This window comes from Octopus sinensis, linkage group LG2 (assembly GCF_006345805.1).
Source record: "Octopus sinensis linkage group LG2, ASM634580v1, whole genome shotgun sequence".
Classification (NCBI taxonomy): domain Eukaryota; kingdom Metazoa; phylum Mollusca; class Cephalopoda; order Octopoda; family Octopodidae; genus Octopus; species Octopus sinensis.
In genome coordinates this window covers 182,222,034-182,232,033 of record NC_042998.1, presented here as the reverse complement: position 1 = coordinate 182,232,033, position 10,000 = coordinate 182,222,034, and the positions used below count along the sequence as shown (strand labels likewise).

At 39.2% G+C, this 10,000-nt stretch overlaps 1 long non-coding RNA gene across 1 annotated transcript in view; it reads right to left on the bottom strand.

The window, feature by feature from the left end:
• Positions 1–7,522, bottom strand: part of LOC118762360 — a 20,816-nt gene extending 13,294 nt beyond the window's left edge. Inside the window, exons 1-2 of the long non-coding RNA XR_004998106.1 lie at positions 7,511–7,522; positions 3,886–3,889 (exon numbers count right to left, since the gene is read on the bottom strand). This is a non-coding gene — a long non-coding RNA (uncharacterized LOC118762360). The remainder of the gene's footprint in view (positions 1–3,885; positions 3,890–7,510) is intronic.
• Positions 7,523–10,000: the final 2,478 nt, after the last annotated feature.

Genomic DNA, 10,000 nt, shown 5'->3' with positions numbered 1-10,000 from the left:
ACCCACAAGGGGCTAAACATAGAGGAGACAAACAAGGACAGACAAAGGGATTAAGTCGATTACATCGACCCCAGTGCAAAACTGGTACTTTATTTATCGACCCCGAAAGGATGAAAGGCAATGTCGACCTCGGCGGAATTTGAACTCAGAACGTAACGAATGACGAAATACCGCTCAGCATTTCGCCCGGCGCGCTAACGTTTCTGCCAGCTCGCCGCCGATGCAAACATACATATACTCACACACACACACGCAAAAATCTATAGAATTGCATTCGCATTTAATCATCATCATCGTCAATATCATTATCATCACTATTAGCATCAGCGTCGTTGTCGCTGACATCATTAGCGTGACTGTCACAGTCTCCCCATCACCACACCACAACCACTATTACATTTTGTGTTCTTCATTGAATTCTGTTCCGTACAAAGCAGACTTTGACCCCGAGAATAAAATATTAGCTTGAGGGTTAAATCAAGTTATACATTAGATTAACAAATTTCACAATGAATAACAATACCCATGGGCTTTCTTTGCTCTTCTACACTTAGGAATACCGAGAACAGGACGATGTTTTTGAGAAAAAAAGTTATCCTTTGAAACAGCCACAAGAAGAGAGAAAATGACTAATATTGAATAAGTTTAAATGGCTATTTAAAATGAGAACACGAATGAAATAACGATATTGTTTTTTATTTTAAAACTTTACTACTTATAAACCATACAGAAGTTGTAGCATGAAATATAATTGTTTTCGACTTATTAAGCCTCAGGGAAAGCTAATTCACAGTATATGTAGCTTATACGTATATACATATTTGCAGTTTATGTGTGTGCCTGTTTATATACACTCACTTAGATTATTATTATTATTATTATTATTATTATTATTATTATTATTATTTATTATTATTATTATTATTATTTTATTATTGAGTAAGAGTGCAGTGCATGCCATCAAAGTGACACTGGGGTAAAATATACGAAGCCCAGTATACCCATCATGACTGCCCGTCTGATAAGGGTACACCAGGCACATGCATCACAGTCATATGTACGCGACATGGTGATCTCATATCAAGATAAACAGCGCATGACCTTGCAGGTGGGACCCAGTTACAATTTTCTTCTGGTCGAGTAGCCCATCCCGCTCAAAAGGTCCCTGAATAAAGATTGTTTAAGGATGTTGAACGAAACACCCATGTTTCCAAAGGTGAATTATCCAAACCTCCAAAGAATCCCTCTCAACACATAGCTATGATGCTCCCCCATTACTTCTGTTCGTGATCAGAGATGCACATATCGTCAGCCACTAAGGGACATGCTCAAGTGGTTGAGGTCAAACAACTGACAAGCAAATATATGGTATTGAGCAGAATATTTGCTGTAGCCCATCTTTTATACCAAGACAAAATAATGTACATGATAATACTTCCAATCAGTTGAGATCAGAAGCCATGAGAGCCACTGCCTGGTACTGCATCAGGGCATATATTATCATTATTATTATTATTATTAATATTATTGTTGTTGTTATTATTATTGTTATTATTATTATTATTATTATTAAGGTTGTGTGCTGGTAGAACCGTTACCGCGCCGGACAAAATATTTAGCGTCATTTCTTCCCACTCATTACGTACACACACACACACACACACACACACACACAAACATACACGTACAGACACGCACGCGCATGTGTGCATGTGTAAAGTAGGTAAACTGCAAGTCTTAATTCTTTCCCTGGGCAACTTTTAAGCGAGTGTTAATACATTTCGTTATCCCCTTAATATATAGAAAAAAAATAATATAAAATGATTGTCCAAGGAATATTTCACACTTCGTTGATCGCTCATCAGAGGACAAGTACTTCTTCATTCTTCTTTCCAAGAAGAGAACGCGCGGCATGCAAATTAGCCAATTTTATGTTTGATTTAAATAGCGATTTGCAATAATTCTCTTCTTAGTAGAATAACAGATGGAACCGCGAATGGCACGCTATCTCCAGTGACCTCGTACGGGACCTCGTCGAGCGTAGGCTGCCATGGTTCGTGATGCCGTTAGGACCAGAGAAGAAGCCGGCTCAACCCACCCTGGGTGAACGCCGTCACAAGTAAAAGTAAGTATGTATTAGAATAACAGTGTGCTTGCGAGAGAGAGGGAGAGGTAGTGTGTTTGTGTATGAATACTCAAACAGTTGTTTTGTTTAAATATTGTTTTACCTTTTTTACTATTTGGGGATCTTTTCGGTTTGAACGGCAGTTTTTTCTAGCGGTGTCATATGAAATTGTCACCCATAATTATGACCCTAGTATCGATCTATTGCATTTCAATCTGTTTTAGGGTTAGGATTAGGGTTAGGGGTGGGGGGAAGGGTATCTTTTTTCTTCACAAATGTAAATAAACCCAATCTGTTTCTTAAACGAGGGACATATTCATACGGCACAGAATGTTTTTTACCTCAATGGACATCGTCGATTGGTTGAAATTGCAGAAATTGAAGAAAAAAACAACAAATATCTTACAAACTATAGAATTTTCTCAATAAAACCAAGAGAAAAAGATGTTTTATAAACACATTCTACCAGTATACGAAGTTTAAAATTTTTTAGTTACCTAGAAATTACGTTAAAAACTGCCGTTCAAACCGAAAAGATCCGAATACTCAAACAGTTGTTTTATATATATATTGTTTTGTCTTTTTTACTATTTTGTTTACCGTATTATATGATACGCAAAAGAGGCTAAAACTTACACGAAAAGTTAAGTCATTCGCAAATATCCAGTGTGTGTGCCTCATACAACTGAGTTCTTATCCTTATATACTTCCGTTTGTTTACCTTTCAAAATCAGTGTCAAACACTTTGAGTTGATGACGGCTTTTTTTGTTGTTTTTTACGTTTAGGGTAACTCATCTTTAAGGATAAGAAAAAAGTTTCAATTATAAAAAGATGGTAAATTTGTCGTAATCTTATGCCATCAACCATTTTAATTTCTTGTAAAAATAATACTTAAGTAGAAAACAGGAAAAGTAATCAACTATTAAGTGACCCGTTGTTTCGTATTTCTTTTTCTTCTTGTTGTTGTTGCTGGTGTTATTTTGAGCAATGACATGTTTTGCTTTGTTTTGTTTTGTTTTTAATAGCGATTTGTCCTGTCGCTTGAAATAAAGTGATTTTAAACTGTGAATCTCTCGGCAATGATTGGACATACTGACATTATATGGTTTGACGTCACCAGTTTCAGTATTTGGTAAGACGAGAAGAATTTTAAAAAAAAAAAGATTGATAGATGAGAGCATATACACACTGGATTGTTAATTCATTGAAAAAAACTGAGGATATTGACTATCCACATGATAGGTTATACACTAACTTATATTCACAATCACCACATACTGACATCAGTACCTTTCTCCCTCTCTTCCTCTCTCTCTCTCTCTCTCTCTCTCTCTCTCTCTCTCACTCTTTCTCTCTCTCACACACACACACAAACACACACAAGCACACACACACACACACACATACACACACACAATCTCCAGCAATGAAGCAATTACATTTACTGATAATATACATCCTAGTTTGTCCATCACATGGTTGTGAAAAAATTGACTTGTTCACTTGACATTCCATACTCAGAAGTATCCATGGATTATCAGAAATTGAATAATAGATGAGACCAGATCATATATTTCTCTTCTGGTCTTACCTACAGGAGGTGTTCAACTCTACACTGCAAGTTGAAGACACAGTAGTTTTATAACTACTGTGTGAGGGCGCGTGGCTTAGTGGTTAGGGCATTCGGCTCATGATCGTAAGGTTGTGAGTTCGATTCCCGGCGACGCGTTGTGTCCTTGAGCAAGACACTTTATTTCACGTTACTCCAGTCCACTCAGCTGGCAAAAATGAGTTGTACTTGTATTTCAAAGGGTCAGCCTTGTCACTCTCTGTGTCACGCTGATTATCCCCGAGAACTACGTTAAGGGTACACGTGTCTGTGGAATGCTCAGCCATTTGCACGTTAATTTCACGAGCAAGCTGTTCCGTTTATCGTATCAGCTGGGACCCTCGTCGTCGTAACCGGCGGAGTCTTTAGATAACTACTGTAGTTGTTTTCATTTGTTGCGTTGCAAAAGAAGATAAATAATCATGTCTTTATTTGGAAAAGTAAATTCCAGAAATCAGGTGGAGCATCGGAAAAAGTTGACTTACATTTACCCCACTTGACGTCAGATTTTAAATGCTACCGACATCGATTTTGACTTTCATTTCCTTCATTTCACGAAAAGAAGTACCTATCAAATGCTTGAGTCGATAAATCAACGTTTATTTAATTCCTAAAAGTATATAACATGTTGTTTTTGTTTCGTTTTGTTGTTTGTCTTCTGCATATGTTTTGACAGTGCAGCCGCAGAGTAAAATGACAAACTAAACCTGACTGATAATAGCTGATTTAAGTTAAGTTAATTTTTTGGCTCAAAAAGCAAAAAGCAAGGCCATGTAGGGGGACATGGAGTTATGTACAGGGTGGTGTTCATGCAAAGAGTTCAGGCCATTTGTGGTCAAGGGAGACTTTGAACCGAGCGGTCGTCGGCATCTTCACTATCTCGTCCGGCAGCTTATTCCACGGATCCGCAACCCGGACGGAGAAAGCCCCTCTCCTTCCGATTAATCCTAACGTAGCCGTGTACTAGAATCGATATAGTCAACTCTCTCCTCCCTATGATCTTGTGACTATGTTAGAAATCATTGTTATTAAGGTGGTGGGTCAAAGAATCGATAGCCAATCACACAAAAGACCTTGCAGTATTTAATTAGGACTCTTTCCATTCTAAGTTCAAATCCTTGCGAGGTCTACATTGTCTTTCATAATTCAGAAGTCGATAAAATAAAGTAGTAATCAAGGACTGTAAACAATATGACAGACTAACACCCAAATTTCTAGCTCTTGATCTATGCAAAGTATTATTATCACCGAACAAAATGCTTTGCAATATATATTCTTGTATTTTCTGTTCAAAATCTGGTTCTCGTCGACATCAACTTTGTTTTTCATCTATCCGGAATCAATAAAATAAAGTACCAATCAATTAATTACTGTAGTTGATATGATCCACTGTTGTCCTTCTCAAAAATGTCTGGCCTTGTGCTCATGTTAGAATTATTATATTTGATGGTGTTAATTCCGTTGTTGTTGTTGTTGTTGTTGTGGTTGTGGTTGTTGTTGTTGTTGTTGTTGTTGTTAGCTGGCGGAATCATTGACACACCGGACAAAATGCTTAGCGACATTTCTTCCGGTTTTACACTCTGAATCCAAAATCCACCAGGGTCAACTTTTCCCTTCATTCTTTCGGGGTTGATGGAATTGGCACCAGTTAAATACTGCGGTCGATGAACTCGACAAGACCCCCCACCTCCCCAAAAATGTCAAGCCTTGCGTCTATAGTAGAAAGAATTGTTGTTGATGTTAAGGCGGCGATCTGGCAGAAACGTTAGAGCACCGCACAAACTGCTTAGCGGGGGGTGGGTCTTTTTCTGGTTTTTTACGTTCAAATTCCATCGAGGTCAACTTTTCGGGGTCGATAAAATAAATATCAGTTGAGCATTAGAGTCGATGCATTCGACTAACCCTTCCCCTAAAATAGCTGATCTTGTACCAAAATTTGAAACCATTATTATGGGTAATGAATAGCAAAATCCTGAGAACGCCCAACGGAATACTTTACGCGTATTTAGTGATGTCAATTTTCATTCAGAGTTCTAATCATGCTAGGTAGAATTTGTCTTTTATCTCACCAGGGTCGATGAAATTAAATAAGTGCCAGTCAAAGACTAAGATCGATTTGGTCGATTCTCCGCTTTCTCAGTTGACTTTTTGTTGCCTTATAATAGAAATCACCATCATTATTAGTAGTAGCACTCTCACAATATTGGTATTGAACCTTTTCTCGGTTCCTGGCGTATTCCTGGAATAACACCTGTTCATTTCGGCTTTTACGTTCTTTAATTGCAGTTATGTAACAATATACATTTCATGTGGCGATCGATTGGTAGTTTTCAGCAAAAATATGAAGTCATAACAAGTGAAAAATGTTGGCTGACTTAAGCCACCATCTACTAAAAGCAACTACTCACAAACAACGGTTAAAAATAGCAGCCAATTTTTCCTCATGTCACACTCTATCAACTTAAAAAAAGAGGTAAGGAGGATACCTTTGATAATACGGTCCTAGTTGCACTGTCTGATAGAAGACGGATGGTCACGCCTGAAAAGCTTTTGATAACAAGTCTGCTCAATCAGGGCTGACCTGAGGCTAAACAACAACACACACCTCAAATTTTCCATCTGTGATTCTCATCTCCTGCGCCTAATCAGTCTCTGCTTTTCACGCTAACACTATATATACCAAGAAAAGAGTGATCTCAACGCTTACTTTACCCACTCTTCTTATCACGTGCTTTTCTCACCCACATATCAGCAACAATTACATCTAATAGTGTGTAAATGACTCACTTCCTCATTCCACCACATGTATCTCTTGCCTCTACCATTCCTCTGAATTCCTCCAACTATAATCAATTGTTCAAGAACCTCTCGTTTTTCTCTTTCAAAATACGTCTCTCTGAAGTAAACATCCTCGGTATCTTCATACACCTTCATATAAGGCGGCGAGCTGGCAGAAACGTTAGCACGCCGGGCGAAATGCTTAGTGGTATTTCGTCTGCGTTACGTTGTGAGTTCAAATTCCGCCGAGGTCGACTTTGCCTTTCATCCTTTCGGGGTCGATAAATTAAATACCAGTTACGCACTGGGGTCGATGTAATCGACTTAATACCTATGTCTGTCCTTGTTTGTCCGCTCTGTGTTTAGCCCCTTGTGGGTAATAAAGAAATAGGTATCTTCATACACCTTTCTTGGCTTTAGTACTCCCACTAACACATTGGTTGATTTCTTCCCTCATTTACGTCTGTCCCTAGCAGACATAACAACTCTCAACACGCTTTGATACTTTCTTATCTCAAAACCCACATATATAAAGCCATCACGATTGCTCCTTATTTGCCTTCGAACTCCACATTATACACACACGCACACACAACTCGTCCGACAGTCCATCTCCACACGATCTGCCCTCTCACCGTGTATACAGTCTCTCGGTACGAAGACTTCTATCACACAACCCTCCAATCACACAAGATGACTGTCCATGCAAAAGTTTCCTATTTTGCTCCTTAATAGGATAATTCAAGGCTCTTATCAATCTCCTCAGTCCTTTACTCTCTTTTTTCTCCATCATAATCTATGTAAACAAGCGCCATACACTGTCGTATTCCTGTAAAATGCAGTGTCTCTACTCCTGGAAATTAGCGATCTATTTATTAGGCGTAGGATTGGCTGTGTGGTAAGTAGCTTGCTTACCAACCAAATGTTTCCAGGTTCAGTCCTACTGCGTGGCACCTTGGGCAAGTGTCTTCTACTATAGCCTCGGGCCCACCAAAACCTTATGAGTAGATTTGGTAGACGGAAACTGAAAGAAGCCCGTCGTATATATGTATATATATATATATATGTGTGTGTGTGGTGTGTGTGTGTGTGGTGTGTGTGGTGTGTGTGTGGTGTGTGTGTGTGTGTGTGTGTGTGTGTGTGTGTGTGTGTGTGTGTGTGTTTGTGTGTCTGTGTCTGACACCCCAACATCGCTTGACAACCGATGCTGGTGTGTTTACGTCCACCGTAACTTAGCGGTTCGGCAAAGGGGAACCGATAGAATAAATACTAGACTTACAAAGAATAAGTCCTGGGGTCGATTTGCTCGACTAAAGGCGGTGCTCCAGCATGGCCACAGTCAAATGACTGAAACAATTAAAAAAGTACAAAAAAAAGTAAAAAGTTGGATACAAACGTAACCAGCCGTCTTTATCGCTTTGAATTTCTTTTATTCTAACGTGGCTGCTATTATTAGTATGTCTTCCGTACAGCCACGTCTACCGGATAATTATTCACCTATTTTCGTATAATAAGATCTCACATTTTTTCAAAATTTTGGTGAATCTAACTTTGTTGTTCTTCACACCAGCAAAACCAGTGAGTTTTTCAAGCATGAGAATTCTTAGCTTTGCCGGTTTTGTTTTTTATTGATCTGTTAAGAGAAAGAAGCAATGACCGTGACCTTTACAGTCCCTGCGAGGTTGGTAAACTTGAAGACGTTAATATTCTATTTGAACTGCTGCTAGTTGACTCAGACAGAAAACGCTCTAACAGGGAGGATATTCCAGGAGGACGATGTTCTAGGGAGAAAAGAATGGATGTAAGGTTTGGATGGGGCGGTTGGACACAAGGGTAAAAGAGAGGTGGAGAGTTGAGTTGGTCGAGAACGTTTGAGTAGAGAATTTGTAAGACGGGCCAACTTCTAGGAAAAATGAACATTATTATAATAGTAAAAAAAGAGGGCAGAGAAAGGAGATAACACGCCAGTGGGCCGCGGATGTATCAAGACCCCATCTTTCATTTCAGGAGTCAGAAGCTTCTTTCCAGGCACACGTCTGACAGGGCTCTTTTTAATCAACATTTCATCAACTCTAATAAGCCCCAATGCTCCGGTACGTCTCCCACACTCTTTCTACTGTGATTTTACGACGAAGTTACTGTAATTCTAATAATACACACTCCCACGCAGATAATACTACTTTATTCCTTCATAAACCTTCTGTATACAGACATCATTTATTTGCTAACTTGCTAAAACCATTAATATACAAATGTACTTTCTTTAGAACAAATGCTGTGGCTGCAGCCACCACCACTGTTGCTGTCGCTTCTGCTGCAACTAAATTTTTTTTCTTTGAACTATTAATGCTGTTTCCGCGTCATCCTAAACCCTTCTTAAATCTCAACCCATAAAACTGTCGAAACATTTTAATCAATCATTCTTTACCAGCCGAAGCAGAACATCAACCCAATGGATTTCGTCATTCTGAGAAACCGTACCAAAATTATGGGTATGGATGCCATACCTATTTCTTTACTACCCACAAAGGGCTAAACACAGAGAGAACAAACAAGGACAGACAAAGGTATTAAGTCGATTACATCGACCCCAGTGCATAACTGGTACTTAATTTATCGACCCCGAAAGGATGAAAGGCAAAGTCGACCTCGGCGGAATTTGAACTCAGAACGTAGCGGCAGACGAAATACCGCTAAGCATTTTGTCCGGCGTGCTAACGATTCTGCCAGCTCGCCGCCTTTTTGGATGCCATACCTACCTTACAAAAAAGAAATTTAATTTTAAAACATTTCACTCAATGAAATTTTTTAAATATATTTCGCATCTTTCCTTTTTCTTTGCGGAATTTTTGTTGCTATGACTGTTGTTGAGAAACAGTTATTTCTAACCTGTGAAGGCGCGTGTCTTAGTGGTTAGGGCATTCGGTTCATGATCATAAGGTCGTGAGTTCAATTCCTGGCGACGCGTTGTGTCCTTGAGCAAGACACATTATTTCACCTTGCTCCAGTCCACTCAGCTGGCAAAAATGGGTTGTACTTGTATTTCAAAGCGCCAACCTGGTCATATTCTGTGTCACACTGAATCACCCCTGAGAACTGCGCTAAGGGTACACATGTCAGTGGAGTGCTCAGCAACTTGCACATTAATTTCACGGGCAGGCTGTTCCGTTTATCGGATCAACTAGAACCCTCGTCGTCGCAACCGATGGAGTGCCAGTATTTCTAACCACCAAGATGGTTTGGCAGAATAGTTGTATTTTCTTACTGCTTAAACCTTTGGTTTATTAATTTCAGGAAAAGCAAGAATGGAAGTTGTGACGTAGATATTTGCACTTTTGTGAAATAGTAACATTTTGCAAGCGTTGTTGTTTAGTGACTTTTTGTGGTTGTTAGCTGCCGACGCAAGCGTTGTCGTTTAGTGGCTTGTAGTGGTTGTTAGCTGCCGATAAAACCAATCTTCATCGCAAGCTCTGTTGACTCACTCCAT